The 16,437-nt window shown below is 48.8% G+C and overlaps 1 protein-coding gene across 2 annotated transcripts in view; it reads left to right on the top strand.

Annotated features, from left to right (window-relative positions):
• The window catches only part of ZC3H3 (zinc finger CCCH-type containing 3), a 367,048-nt gene that overhangs the window by 327,309 nt on the left and 23,302 nt on the right, over positions 1–16,437 (top strand). The gene's annotated exons all lie outside the window — the stretch shown is intronic.

The following is a 16,437-nucleotide window of genomic DNA, read 5'->3' as shown; positions in this document are numbered from 1 at the left end:
TAATATGAAGGAAAATGAACCAGGATAGAAAGGACCAGTGTGGTTTGAATTATAAAACAACATATTTTTCTTATGAAGTCTTTATAGTATGCGTGACTAGGGGTGTGACGGTCGTGTGATCAGGGGTGTGGCAAGGGCGTGGCTTAAGTGTCCCCCTTTCTCATCTCAAAAAGTTGGAAGGTATGTCCTTGCTATAGTCTGAAGTCTTCTCAGAGAGATTTAGTCTATAGGTTGCCATACACTGACACACCCCTTGCAGCCATGATGGCAGGAGGCCACACCCTTTCCAACCATGATGGTAGGAGGCCACACCCCTTCCAGCCATGACGGCAGGAGGCCACACCCCTTCCAGCCATGACGGCAGGAGGCCACACCCCTTCCAGTCATGACGGCAGGAGGCCACACCCCTTCCAGCCATGACGGCAGGAGGCCACACCCCTTCCAGCCATGACGGCAGGAGGCCACACCCCTTCCAGCCATGACGGCAGGGGGCCACACCCCTTCCAGCCATGACGGCAGGAGGCCACACCCCTTCCAGCCATGACGGCAGGAGGCCACACCCCTTGCAGCCATGACGGCAGGAGGCCACACCCCTTGCAGCCATGACGGCAGGAGGCCACACCCCTTGCAGCCATGACGGCAGGAGGCCACACCCCTTGCAGCCATGAAGGCAGGAGGCCACACCCCTTGCAGCCATGACGGCAGGAGGCCACACCCCTTGCAGCCATGACGGCAGGAGGCCACACCCCTTGCAGCCATGACGGCAGGAGGCCACACCCCTTGCAGCCATGATGGCAGGAGGCCACACCCCTTGCAGCCATGATGGCAGGAGGCCACACCCCTTGCAGCCATGATGGCAGGAGGCCACACCCCTTCCAGCCATGATGGCAGGAGGCCACACTCCTTCCAGCTATGATGTCTGGAGGCCACACCCCTCCCAACCATGATGGCAGGAGGCCACACCCCCCAACCATGATGGCAGGAGGCCACACCCCCTTCCAGCTGAACATGGCTGCTGGAGTTTTGAGCGTAGCAGTGAGTACAATGGGGAAGGTGTAGGGGGGAGTGGTTGCCAGCTTAGGCCGGGGACCCAGTTGAGCAATTTTAGCAACGTTTTTGAATCAACAACAATCGTTAGCAATTCCAGAAAGCACTTTGTCATGAAAGTTTAGTTAGGTGAACATGCTTGTGATTAGGCCAAATCCCAATCGCTCTGCCTGCAGCATTTGTGGAGTGATTGCGCTCAAACACTAAAGAAAAATTGCTTTTGAGTTGCGTGTACAATTTTGCAGTGATTTTGGGGTTGGTTGTGTATTTTTAAAATACATTCGAATACACTTACCGGGTCTCTAGACGTCGTCCGGCCTTTAGCCACGCCCCCTAGCATAAGCGGTCATAGACGCTTCTCTAATTAGATAAAGAGAAGCACCCATAGGTGCTGGGGGCGTGGCTACAGGCCAGAGCCGACAGAAATGAGGTGCGGTAAGTACTAGGGGCATTACTAGACATCATGGGGTCCCCAGGAAAGCTTTGATGGGACTCCCTTAAAGGACACATTCGAGCTGTATGAAAATCAAAAATCCACTTACCTGGGGCTTCCTCCAGCCCCTGCCAGCCGTCCTGTGCCCTTGCCGTGGCTCTGCTCACTGCTGGTGGCCTGGGGCTTCCTCCAGCCCCTGCCAGCCGTCCTGTGCCCTTGCCGTGGCTCTGCTCACTGCTGGTGGCCTGGGGCTTCCTCCAGCCCCTGCCAGCCGTCCTGTGCCCTTGCCGTGGCTCTGCTCACTGCTGGTGGCCTGGGGCTTCCTCCAGCCCCTGCCAGCCGTCCTGTGCTCTTTCCGTGGCTCTGCTCACTGCTGGTGGCCCGGGATCCCCTCCGGTGCAGGATGCACACTGCGCGAGCGTCCATCCTGGCACAGTGGGCCACACTGGCGAGGTCGGCATCTCCACCGGAGGGGATCGGGAGCTGCGGCGAGGGCCCAGGGCGGATGCAGGGGGCTGGAGGAAGCCCCAGGTAAGTGGTTTTTTTCATTTTTAAACTCCTCGGACCTTCCCTTTAATGGTCACACCCCTTCCCTTGCCTCCCCCTGATGCCCCTCCCAGCCTGGGGGCGGGGCCATCCCACAAGGGTCATAAAACTAGTGTGACCATCATGATCTTCACCCCCATAACAAGTGTAGCCACAAAACACCTGACCTGGAGTATCAGAGAAAGGGAAGATCAGTAGTTGGGGCCCCTCCCACACCTCTGCCCCTCCCTCCGCAGTCACAGAGGCTCCTCCCCCCTAGTTACACCTTTTATTCCCACAGGTTTACAATAAAACACAAATCAGCCGCGCTGCTCAGTTTGTTGTACAGCACTTCCAATAATCATGGTGCATATTGCTCCGGGGATCCCTGCGCAAGGGGCTTGTGCGATTGCAGAGCGCGGGGAAGGCGGTCCCAGGCCTCGGTGTGGGGTGGGAGAGCAGGAGCACGAGGAAGGCGGTCCCAGGCCCCAGTGTTAGCTGGTAGTGGGGTGGGAGAGCAGGAACGCGGGGAAGGCGGTCCCAGGCCCCAGTGTTAGCTGGTAGTGGGGTGGGAGAGCAGGAGCGCGGGGAAGGCGGTCCCAGGCCTCGGTGTGGGGTGGGAGAGCAGGAGCGCGAGGAAGGCGGTCCCAGGCCCCAGTGTTAGCTGGTAGTGGGGTGGGAGAGCAGGAACGCGGGGAAGGCGGTCCCAGGCCCCAGTGTTAGCTGGTAGTGGGGTGGGAGAGCAGGAGCGCGGGGAAGGCGGTCCCAGGCCTCGGTGTGGGGTGGGAGAGCAGGAGCGCGAGGAAGGCGGTCCCAGGCCCCAGTGTTAGCTGGTAGTGGGGTGGGAGAGCAGGAACGCGGGGAAGGCGGTCCCAGGCCCCAGTGTTAGCTGGTAGTGGGGTGGGAGAGCAGGAGCGCGGGGAAGGCGGTCCCAGGCCTCGGTGTGGGGTGGGAGAGCAGGAACGTGGGGAAGGCGGTCCCAGGCCTTGGTGTTAGCTGGTAGTGGGGTGGGAGAGCAGGAACGCGGGGAAGGCGGTCCCAGGCCTTGGTGTTAGCTGGTAGTGGGGTGGGAGAGCAGGAGCGCGGGGAAGGCGGTCCCAGGCCTCGGTGTGGGGTGGGAGAGCAGGAACGCGGGGAAGGCGGTCCCAGGCCTCGGTGTTAGCTGGGGGTGGGGTGGGAGAGCAGGAGCGTGGGGAAGGTGGTCCCAGGCCTCAGTGTTAGCTGGTAGTGGGGTGGGAGAGCAGGAGCGCGGGGAAGGCAGTCCCAGGCCTCGGTGTTAGCTGGGGGTGGAGTGGGAGAGCAGGAGCGTGGGGAAGGCGGTCCCAGGCCTCGGTGTTAGCTGGGGGTGGGGTGGGAGAGCAGGAGCGCGGGGAAGGCGGTCCCAGGCCTCGGTGTTAGCTGGGGGTGGGGTGGGAGAGCAGGAGCGCGGGGAAGGCGGTCCCAGGCCTCGGTGTTAGCTGGTAGTGGGGTGGGAGAGCAGGAACGCGGGGAAGGCGGTCCCAGGCCTCGGTGTTAGCTGGGGGTGGGGTGGGAGAGCAGGAGCGCGGGGAAGGCGGTCCCAGGCCTCGGTGTTAGCTGGGGGTGGGGTGGGAGAGCAGGAGCGCGGGGAAAAGGCGGTCCCAGGCCTCGGTGTTAGCTGGGGGTGGGGTGGGAGAGCAGGAGCGTGAGGAAGGCGGTCCCAGGCCCCAGTGTTAGCTGGTAGTGGGGTGGGAGAGCAGGAATGCGGGGAAGGCGGTCCCAGGCCTCAGTGTTAGCTGGAAGAGCAGGAACGAGGAGGATAGACTGTTTAGTTACATATGCAAATATACTGCATTGCTGACCAGAGCCTCATTTTAAAACATTTAGAGCACGATTGTGAAAAATTTTTAATATTAAAATATACAGTATATAAACACATTCAAATAAGAAGTATGTTTCTTCCAGAGTAAAAGGAGACATAAATTACTTTCTCCTATGTTTCTGTCACTTACAGTAAGTAGTACAAATCTAACAGAGCCGACAGGTTTTGTACTGGCCCATCTCCTCATGGGGATTCTCAGCATGGCCTTTATTATTTATACAGTAAAGACACCCCCTGAAAAGGATTTATACAAAGATTGCTGGCCAGCCTCCCGGCTCGCTGCACACTTTTTTGGCAGTTGGACTGAGCAACTGCCATTCACTAAGTGCTTTTGAGAATAAAGAAAACCATGAGAATCCCCCACGAGAACATGGACTAATCCAAAACCTGTCAGTTCTGTCTGATTTTTACTACCTACTGTAAGTGACAGCAACATAGAAGAAAAGTAATTTATGGCTCATTTTACTCTAGAAGAAACATACTTCTTATCTGTATATTTGTTTACATGTATTCTAATTTAATTTCAACAGCAACTGGTCCTGAGTGTATTAAGTGATAAAGATGCTAATCCTGCATTCAAAACTTTTTCTGCTGTTATGGTTTGGGGTTATCACATACTTAAGGAGCACTGGCCCTTTAGTAGTCAGCGCCAAACAGTTGCATGCTGGGGGTTCTTTTTATCTATAATATATTCCTTCTCTTCCATTTATTTTCCTGCCTACTGCTTATCTGAAACACGATCCCCTGCTCACTTGTGTTTACAAGCAAGGCTGAGGTGATTCAGTGATTGGAGGAGAAAATAAAAAAAGTAAAGGGAAGAAATGACATCAGGATTTAGCCTCAAACTGTGGGCAAAAGACATGGTTCCCACCAGAAACAGAATTCTCTTCATTTACTATATAAAATTCACTGAAATCAAAACGTGGACAGTACAATACATGTGTTATGTAAGTACATCAAGTATTTATCTACTTATATATGTGTTTTTTCCCCTGGCATAGTGTGGCTAATCCTACTGCTTTAAGTATAAGTAGACTAACTGTGGAGGCAGTGGGGACAGTGGCGGTGCTGACGGCAGTGAGATTTCCCAGACTCCTCTTGGAGAATGCACAGGTATACGTGCGGGGGATGCGGCAGATGACAGATGCCAGAGGAGACATCACATAGAATATGTCCTTTGCTTGATGAAGGAGGTTCAGGCCACAGCTCACCTCACAGGCCCATAAATAAGAAATAAGCCTCAGTTTGAGATTTCACCTCTAAGTTTGACTCGAGAGAGCGGCCTGCTGGCTCCAGCGCGGGGAGAAGCGGCCCTCGCCTTGTACTTCGCCATATGTCTGTCTTATAAATAATTGAGGCGGCGGCGCAGTGGAATTCGGCGAGAGCGCGGCACTCCGCGTTCTGCGGCTCGGAGGAAGGTCAGCGCCGCTCCACTTATCCGCCTGGCACAGCTTCCCAAACTGGGACTCCTAAATCTCCGAGATCTCTTAGCGGGGACGTGGCTCCTCTCGTTCCGTTATGTCGGAGCCTCTTTACCAGGAGCAGACAGCTGCGCTCCGTCCCGCGTGGGCTCCACCTGCCAGGTGTATTCCCCGGGACCGGCGCCGCCCGGCGTTCATCAGGCCAAGGAAGTATCCGTGCGTTATCGTGTCACGGCAAGTCAAACTTTCCAACTTATGCGTGGGAAAGTATATTATGTACGATGACCTCAAAATGGACGCCGTGCGGCAGGACGCTGGGACGATAAACTTTGTTTTTAAAGTGACTCTGAGAAGTATGGAGGCTGCCATATTTGTTTCCTTTTAATCAGTGCTAGTTGCCTGGCTGTCCTGCTGATGTTTCTGGTCTCAGTGGTGGTCAGAGTTTAGTCCTACTTCCAATCTGCGGCTTGTAATAATGGAGGCCGGGTGATCAGCAGGAGAGCCGAGGGATTGGTGGTGTTTAAAAGGGAGCCTGAGGTGGGAGGGATATGGAGGCTGCCATATTTATTTTCTTTTAAACAATGCAGATTGCCTGGCTGTCCTGCTGATCCTCGACCTCTAATACTTTTAGCCACAGCCCCTGAACAAGCATGCAGATCAGGTGCTCTGACTGAAGTCAGACTGGATTAGCTGCATGCTTGTTTCAGGTGTGTGATTCAGCCACTACTGCAGTCAGAGAGATCAGCAGGACTGCCAGGCAACTGGAATTGCTTACAATGAAATAAATATGGCAGCCTCCATATCCCTCTCACTACAGGTTCACTTTAATAGGAAACAAGTATGGCCGCCTCCTTATCCCTCTCACTGAAGGGTCACTCCAAGCGTAGCTTGTTTTCATTTGTTGATTAGTTCCTTGATAAGCAGATATCTGATAAAACATCTGGATCTTGGTTAGGAGCCCAGACCACAGCCACTTTCTGCAGCACAGACTGTACTCTAGGCTGCAATATTTTCAGAGAGATTCAGTCTGTGCTCCGCCTCAACAGTGGAGATGATGCAATCCAAGCAGAAGCCACGCCCACAGAGCATGAAACTTAGTCAGGGTTCACACATAAAAAGTTGTAATGTTCTATTCCATTCCTGTCCTGTCAGTTTTTTAATCAGTTTTTTAAAGCTTGGTTCACACATAAAAGGTGTACAGTTCCAATGCTGCCAAGCTTGCGCTGGGTCACGTGCGGCCAGCGGGAGGGGGTAGTGTAGTGTACAGTGTCCTCTCCGATGGTCCACTGTGGTTTGGCTTAGACTGGGACCGGTGCGTTACTCCCAAAGGCTATATGGTGAACACATTCGCCTGCCTGGTATTATCCTGGACAGCACAGAAGTGCGGACCTCTTACCGCAACGGATCCACTGCAGAGTGACAAGTGTGAACAGCGCCTGTTTATAAAAGAAGTGCCGTTCACTGTCAGATTTGCAATGAGCTCAGCTCAAGTGGGAACACAGCCTCAGGTAAAAGTGATAGAAAACTGAGCAATTCAGGAGAAGAGTGAGGCACTGTAAATTACAATGAGGTACCCTTTCATCTCAGTGTACAGACATCGGGAGAGGCAGTGGGGGTGAAGGAGGCCTCTCTCTCCTGCATCTCCCGATGTCTGCACACTGAGATTAAAGGTTCCTTATTGCAATTAACAGTGCCTCACTCTTCTCCTTAATTGCCAACTGACTACTGTATTTCTGAGAGCACGTTTTTACATAATCCAGTGGAGCCAGTTAGCTTCCAGTTAGCATCTAGTGCCAGCTTTTCTCTTCAAGTTTTACGCTGATAGAAAACTGAACAGACCTCGCCATGGTCAACCAAAGGCATGTTCTCAGCATCATATCCAGAGGTTGTCTTTTGCAAACAGACCTGTGAGTGCGGCAGCATTGCTGCAGGAGGGGGGGGGGGGGGGGTTCAGCCTGTCAGTGCTCCTCAGACCATACGCCGCACAATGCATCATACTGGTCTGCTTGGCTATCGCCCTACAAGGAAGCCTCTTCTAAAGATGGAACCCCCGTTTTCAGATGACAAGCAGGCTAAGGACACGGATTACTGGAAACATGTCCTGTGGTCTGATGAGAGACCAAGATACACTTTTTTTGGTTCAGATGGTGACAACAGTGTGTGGTGGCAGCAAGGTGAGGATTACAAAGACTAGTGTGTCTGCCAACAATGAAGCATGGTGGTGGGAGAGTCATGGTTTGGGGCTGCATGAGTGCTGCCGGCACCAGGGAGCTGCAGCTCATTGAGGAACCCAAGAATGCCAACATCTACTACGACATAGTGAAGCAGAGCATGATTCCTTCCCTTCAGACACTGGGCCACAGGGCAGTATTCCAATATAATGACCCCAAACACACCTCCAAGACGATCACTGCCTGGCTACAGAAACTGAGGGTAAAGGTGCTGGGCTGGCCAAGGTTGTCTCCAGGCCTAAACCCTACAGAGCATCTGTGGGGGGTCCTCATACGGAAGGTGGAGGAGCACAAGGTCACTAACATCCACCAGCTTCATCGTGGAGGAGGGGAAGAGGATTCCAGAGGCTCCTGTGACGCTCTAGTGACCTCCATGCCTGAGAGAGTTACAGCAGTGCTGGAGAATAATGGTGGTACTCACTTTTGTAGCCAGCCCAGCAATGTAGACATTAATGGCTGTGTGTGGAGTTATTGGTGGGAGAGCAACTTTACACTGTTACACAAGCTGCACACTGACTGCTTTACATTATCACATCCTCAGTGTTTTCCAATGAAATATATGAGAAGATATTTACAATAATGTGAGAGTTGTAATATTCTCAGACACCCCGGTTATTAACGTATTTTGTGGACCATAAGATGCTCCTGACCATAAGACGCAGCTAGGTTTATAGGACAAAAACCAGGGGGAAAAATATATATTTACTAAACCTGGTGCATCCCTAGTGAAGGGGCATCTTGTGAATTATGCCCCCTTTGTACCTCGCTTGTCTCCGTGTTCTCCTGTGCCCCCCATGTGTCTGCTTCTGTCCTCTTTGTGTCCTTCTCTATGCCCCATTGGCCTCAATTCTGGTAGCTATGTGAGGTAAATATTTTTTTTGTAGGTAAAAATATCTCATAAGGTATTTTCCTCTTTTTATAGCAATTCTGAAATATTTTTCTCCATTTCCCGAACATGAGGTAAAACATGAGGTAAAACATGAGGTAAAAGCATACAGTGAGGTAAAACATGAGGTAAACGTATAAAGTTAGGTAATACATGAGGTATTTCAGCAGTAAGCATGCAATAAATAAATAATAGTAGTTTTTAATTGTCTTCCATAAGTTAGGATAGTTTTTGGAAGATGTTTTTTTTTGAGGTGGGGGAGGTGTATTTGATTATGTAGCAACCTATGAAAAGTATATTTATAGGCATCCTTTATAAAAACAAAAAATCCAGTAAATATTTGGAGTTTTATTTCTACTAATCTTTTCTATTACACAGCCTGAATAGAACTCCACTAAAAACTGCAAAAAGTATACAAAGTGACTTTACCTCCAGGTACAGGCAGGTCTTACACTGATCGGTAAATGATGTGCTAACATGCCCCCTAATTTCCATGGGAATAGCTATTTTCGGTAAATGACCCCATGAATTACCTCATGAGGTAAAACATGACTTACACCTACCAGAATTGCTTAATGTCATTACTCACATGAGGTAATTTGTCTGATAACCCTATCAGAATTGAGGCCTGTGTCCCCCCTGTGTTCTCCATTTGTTCCTCTGTGTCCTCATCTGCATGGGCATGGTACAGGGAGTCCCTGACATTGCGACCGGTTAAAGGTTGTATTGGCAGGCGTTCACAAGTCAGGAACTCCCTGCCTTTGGAATATAAAACGCAGTAATTTTTTTTACCCCACTTTTGGGGGAGAAAAAGTGAGTGTGTTAGTCCAAAACATACAGTAGTTGGGTTGGAAGTAATCGCTGGACCGGATGTACGAGGCCTTAGTGTCAGTACACTCACCTCTGACACCTGCCTGGATTACGTAATAAGAATCATGCCAGCGTCAGGGAGATGGCTCCTCCTCCTAGGCATACATGGGCGGAGCTTGCGCAATGTGGCGTCCGGCATGATAATACAGGTGAGTATTTTCCCGACACACACTGATCTATGAAGGCTGGAATGGCGGATCTGCCGCGGATCCCTCTAATGGCTTCATTTGCATCAGATGCGAGCGTTTCTATTAGCAGGGTGATAGGTCGCTGGATGGAGGAGTAAATAAGTGCAGGATTAATGTGCTCTCATATGCGGTTCATTCATTCTGAAAACCTTATGGGAATGTTGCCTGATTTATCATAGTATTATTATTTAGTATTTATGTAGCGCCGACATCTTCCACAGCGCTGTACAGAGCATATTGGCCTCAGTTCACCAGAGGAGAGTTAGTAAGTGATAAAAGGTCAGTATTTTACCTCATGCGGTATTTTAACTTTTTTTTTTTGCAATTCACCGCTATGCGAGGATAGAGAGAGGAGTGTTCTGTAGCAGGCGATAATGGAGCGATATGGATGCTTATGGTAGGTATGTGATGTTAACGATCTGCATGCGATACTTTGCCGCTCAGGATTGTGGGTAGGAGGAGGAGGTTATTACCAGCATGTGACCGCAGAGGGTTTCCCTCCCTGTGTTTTGACCCTCTCGTTCCATTACAAATCCCTCCCTCCGTTCTGCATATTAAGCATTTACAATATTAAGTGGATGGGTAAAGCGGAGGAGGTATTTGGATACATTTTCACACTCCCTCCCGATGAAAAATGTGTCCAGATTCCTCCTTCGTTTCACCCATCCACTTAATATTGTAAATGTTTAATATTGCTTAAAATGCTTAATATTGTAACTGGGCTGCTCTCTGGTGCCTGAAATATGTACAGTATAAGCTGTTACTGTGTGCCTGTACTGATAGTAAACTAGCTGCAGTGTGTACTGATCTCTGCTACCTCCAGTATGTACAGTATAAGCTGTTACTCTGTGCCTGTACTGATGGTAAACTAGCTGCAGTGTGTGCTGATCTCTGCTATCCCCAGTATGTACAGTATAAGCTGTTACTGTGTGCCTGTACTGATAGTAAACTAGCTGCAGTGTGTGCTGATCTCTGCTATCCCCAGTATGTACAGAATAAGCTGTTACTGTGTGCCTGTACTGATAGTAAACTAGCTGCAGTGTGTGCTGATCTCTGCTGCCTTCAGTATGTACAGTATAAGCTGTTACTGTGTGCCTGTACTGATAGTAAACTAGCTGCAGTGTGTGATGATCTCTGCTATCCCCAGTATGTACAGTATAAGCTGTTACTGTGTGCCTGTACTGATAGTAAACTAGCTGCAGTGTGTACTGATCTGTGCTGTCCTCAGTATGTACAGGATAAGCTGTTACTGTGTGCCTGTACTGATAGTAAACTAGCTGCAGTGTGTACTGATCTGTGCTGTCCTCAGTATGTACAGTATAAGCTGTTACTCTGTGCCTGTACTGATAGTAAACTAGCTGCAGTGTGTGCTGCAGCAGCTGTGAGAAAAAACAGATATCTCCAAGTACATTCAGGAGATAAATAGATAAATAACGTATGCCCACACTCCCTTTTTTTCCCTGGTGAATTGTGATTTTGAGAAAAAATAACGAATGACGATCGCCTATTTATTGAATTTCTACCTGTCGGTATTTCAGCCTATATTTCTGGAGAATTGCTATTTTGAGTTATCACAGGAGGTAAATTACCGACCATGTGATAAATAGTTTGGTAACCTCTGGTGAATTGACGCCATTCTCACGTCACTCACACGGACTCACAATCTAATCCTTACCACAGCCCTATGTCTATGTATCCTGTAGTGTATGTATCGTAGTCTAGGGCCAATTTAGGGGTTATCTATATGTTTTTCAGGATTTGGGAGGAAACCGGAGGGCCCGGAGGAAACCCACACAGACATGGGGAGAACATACAAACTCCTTGCAGATAGTGCCCTGGCGTGGTATAGGAACCGGGGCCCAGCGCTGCAAGGCGAGAGCGCAAACCATCATATTAGTAAATTGCAGTGCACCGGCCCCACAGAGCGCACTTCTCATAGATGCCCGGCTGTCTAGTAAAGCTAGCCATACACAGTCTTTTTTAAACAGACATTCAGTTCAATAAAAACATAACGATCCATCTAAAGTCAGGCCTAAGTTGATCGATTTCGATTGAAATGCCGATTGAAACTCAATCGGTAAAGGCGATTGTTTGTGTTCGGGAGCGACGGGTAATTGATGTAGATGAAGCTGTACTGCATTGGCCGATGGAACGCTAGCCGCGATGGAACTTTCATCAATCATTGAACAGATTTCATGATCGATTTCCAGTGAAGGAGGAATTTGTTGCCAGATCAGGTTGACTTGTGTATGGCGACGTTATGCCACACTATTTGATGACTTCTCGTTTGCGGTTTAGTGTCTTTTCCTTCACATATCTCAGACATTTGTGTGTCTGGAACCCTACGAGTTCCCGGGGGCAAAAAAATTCTCTGCCTGTGAAAAGTTTTATAATATCCCAATTTTTCCATTTTCTTATTCAAATTCAAACAGTTCAAATCCAATAAATACTGTAGCTTGAACTAGTACAGAGGTGAGGGTGATCTACCAAGAAAGGAAGGTAAGGCTACCCCAAACTGCACAATAATGTTATCTCAGAATTATGCCACATTATCATATGTTAGCACAAAATGGGTTAACAACTTACATCTGGTTTGCAGCAATAGAGGCTGATCAAACCTTGATCATTATTGCTACCAAACAGCTAGGTTACTATCAGTACAGGCACAGAGTAACAGCTTATACTGTACATACTGGAGGTAGCAGAGATCAGCACACACTGCAGCTAGTTACTATCAGTACAGGGGCAGAGTAACAGCTTATACTGTACATACTGGAGGTAGCAGAGATCAGCACACACTGCAGCTAGTTACTATCAGTACAGGCACAGAGTAACAGCATATACTGTACATACTGAAGGTAGCAGAGATCTGCACAAACTGCTGCAAGTTTACTATCAGTACAGGCACAGAGTAACAGCTTATACTGTACATACTGGAGGTAGCAGAGATCAGCACACACTGCAGCTAGTTTACTATCAGTACAGGCACAGCGTAACAGCTTATACTGTACAAACTGGAGGTAGCAGAGATCAGCACACACTGCAGCTAGTTTACTAACAGTACAGGCACAGAGTAACAGCTTATACTGTACATACTGAAGGTAGCAGAGCTCAGCACACCCTGCAGCTAGTTTACTATCAGTACAGGCACAGCGTAACAGCTTATACTGTACAAACTGAAGGTAGCAGAGATCAGCACACACTGCAGCTAGTTTACTATCAGTACAGGCACATAGTAACAGCTTATACTGTACATACTGGAGGCAGCAGAGATCAGCACACTGCAGCTAGTTTACTTTCAGTACAGGCACATAGTAACAGCTTATACTATACATACTGAAGGTAGCAGAGATAAGCACACCCTGCAGCTAGTTTACGATCAGTACAGGCACAGAGTAATAGCTTATACTGTACATACTGGAGGCAGCAGAGATCAGCACACACTGCAGCTAGTTTACTATCAGTACAGGCACACAGTAACCGCTTATACTGTGCATACTGGGGGTAGCAGAGATCAGCCCACACTGCAGGCAGTTTACTATCAGTACAGGCACAGCGTAATAACTTATACAGTACATATTGGAGGCAGCAGAGATAAGCACACCCTGCAGCTAGTTTAATATCAGTACAGGCACAGAGTACCAGCTTATACTGTACAAACTGGAGGTAGCAGAGATCAGCACACACTGCAGCTAGTTTACTATCAGTACAGGCACAGAGTAACGGCTTATACTGTATATACTGGAGGCAGCAGAGATCAGCACACACTGCAGCTAGTTTACTATCAGTACAGACACAGAGTAATCGCGTATACTGTACATACTGGAGGCAGCTGAGATCAGCACACACTGCAGCTAGTATACTATCAGTACAGGGGCAGAGTAACAGCTTATACTGTACATACTGGAGACAGCAGAGATCAGCACACGCTGCAGCTAGTTTACTATCAGTACAGGCACAGCGTAACAGCTTATACTGTACAAACTGGAGGTAGCAGAGATCAGCACACACTGCAGCTAGTTTACTAACAGTACAGGCACAGAGTAACAGCTTATACTGTACATACTGGAAGTAGCAGAGATCTGCACACACTGCAGCTAGGTTACTATCAGTACAGGCACATAGTAACAGCTTATACTGTACATACTGAAGGTAGCAGAGATGAGCACACCCTGCAGCTAGTTTACGATCAGTACAGGCACAGAGTAATAGCTTATACTGTACATACTGGAGGCAGCAGAGATCAGCACACACTGCAGCTAGTTTACTATCAGTACAGGCACACAGTAATCGCTTATACCGTACAAACTGGAGGTAGCAGAGATCAGCACACACTGCAGCTAGTTTACTATCAGTACAGGCACATAGTAACAGCTTATACTATACATACTGAAGGTAGCAGAGATAAGCACACCCCGCAGCTAGTTTACGATCAGTACAGGCACAGAGTAATAGCTTATACTGTACATACTGGAGGCAGCAGAGATCAGCACACACTGCAGCTAGTTTACTATCAGTACAGGCACACAGTAATCGCTTATACCGTACAAACTGGAGGTAGCAGAGATAAGCACACCCTGCAGCTAGTTTACTATCAGTACAGGCACAGAGTACCAGCTTATACTGTACAAACTGGAGGTAGCAGAGATCAGCACACACTGCAGCTAGTTTACTATCAGTACAGGCACAGAGTAACGGCTTATACTGTATATACTGGAGGCAGCAGAGATCAGCACACACTGCCGCTAGTTTACTATCAGTACAGGCACAGAGTAATCGCTTATACTGTACATACTGGAGGCAGCAGAGATCAGCACACACTGCAGCTAGTTTACTATCAGTACAGGCACACAGTAATCGCTTATACCGTACAAACTGGAGGTAGCAGAGATCAGCACACACTGCAGCTAGTTTACTATCAGTACAGGCACACAGTAATCGCTTATACTGTACAAACTGGAGGCAGCAGAGATCAGCACACACTGCAGCTAGTTTACTATCAGTACAGGCACACAGTAATCGCTTATACCGTACAAACTGGAGGTAGCAGAGATCAGCACACACTGCCGCTAGTTTACTATCAGTACAGGCACAGAGTAATCGCTTATACTGTACATACTGGAGGCAGCAGAGATCAGCACACACTGCAGCTAGTTTACTATCAGTACAGGCACACAGTAATCGCTTATACCGTACAAACTGGAGGTAGCAGAGATCAGCACACACTGCAGCTAGTTTACTATCAGTACAGGCACAGCGTAATAACTTATACAGTACATACTGGAGGCAGCAGAGATAAGCACACCCTGCAGCTAGTTTACTATCAGTACAGGCACAGAGTACCAGCTTATACTGTACAAACTGGAGGTAGCAGAGATCAGCACACACTGCAGCTAGTTTACTATCAGTACAGGCACAGAGTAATCGCTTATACTGTACATACTGGAGGCAGCAGAGATTAGCCCACACTGCAGCTAGTTTACTATCAGTACAGGCACAGAGTAATAGCTTATACTGTACATACTGGAGGCAGCAGAGATCAGCACACACTGCAGCTAGTTTACTATCAGTACAGGCACACAGTAATCGCTTATACCGTACATACTGGAGGCAGCAGAGATCAGCACACACTGCAGCTAGTTTACTATCAGTACAGGCACAGAGTAACAGCTTATACTGGAGGTAGCAGAGATCAGCACACACTGCAGCTAGTTTACTATCAGTACAGGCACACAGTAATCGCTTATACCGTACAAACTGGAGGTAGCAGAGATCAGCACACACTGCAGCTAGTTTACTATCAGTACAGGCACAGCGTAATAACTTATACAGTACATACTGGAGGCAGCAGAGATAAGCACACCCTGCAGCTAGTTTACTATCAGTACAGGCACAGAGTACCAGCTTATACTGTACAAACTGGAGGTAGCAGAGATCAGCACACACTGCAGCTAGTTTACTATCAGTACAGGCACAGAGTAATCGCTTATACTGTACATACTGGAGGCAGCAGAGATCAGCCCACACTGCAGCTAGATTACTATCAGTACAGGCACACAGTAATCGCTTATACCGTACATACTGGAGGCAGCAGAGATCAGCACACACCGCAGCTAGTTTACTATCAGTACAGGCACACAGTAACCGCTTATACTGTACATAGAAAATAATTTGGTAAGTCTGATCAGATGATAGATTTGGAAAGCTAAGAAGGGTCACATGGTCACATGCTGCTTTGTGATTGCTGATACACGTTAGGAGAGTTAAAGTGGACCTGTCTCTTGCACATGACATAGGGAAATGCCCCCTGTATGTACTTAGAGAGTTGAGCCTGTCTAATTCCCTATCATCTGTGACTAATCAGCACTGTAATTTGATCTCTCAGCTGTGTCAGCTCAGGAATCTTCTCTGCCTCAGCAGAGCATCTAATTTGTAAACACAGGATGTTAACCCTATGTCTGCTTCCATGAAAGCAGGAAGTAGACACACTGCAGATTTACTGCAGGATTTGTATCAGCTGTAACAAATAAATGTTTTTCTATAAAGGTTATTATGCTGTTGCGTATCTTTTAGAGCAGAGAGGAAGTTCTGAGTTCTGGTCCGCTTTGAATAGAATGACACCATTTGGGTAAATCAGTAATATAAGTATAGTGCTCATGTGATTGGAGCCCCCCCCCCCCCACACAGATGTATGCGCACAAGCCGTACGCGAGACAAAAGGGGTCACCTTTGGCCTCTCTGCTCGCTCAGGCGTCAGATCGTGCGTTTAGCTCTCTGCGTGGCGTTAGCCTTTTATAGAGAATCATGAATTGTGATCTGTCTGGCTGATTACCGGAGACAGCTTTGTGTTCGGACAATGAGCCCCCCTCTCCAGGCCGCATCGCCTCTCCGTACGGCGGAGACCCCCCCCCCTCCCCTCTGGCCGCATCGCCTCTCCGCACGGCGGAGACACACCCCCCCCTCTCCGGCCGCATCGCCTCTCCGTACGGCAGAGTC

Source organism: Hyperolius riggenbachi, chromosome 5, assembly GCF_040937935.1.
Source record: "Hyperolius riggenbachi isolate aHypRig1 chromosome 5, aHypRig1.pri, whole genome shotgun sequence".
In the NCBI taxonomy this organism is placed as follows: domain Eukaryota; kingdom Metazoa; phylum Chordata; class Amphibia; order Anura; family Hyperoliidae; genus Hyperolius; species Hyperolius riggenbachi.
This window is presented reverse-complemented; position numbering and strand designations above follow the sequence as displayed.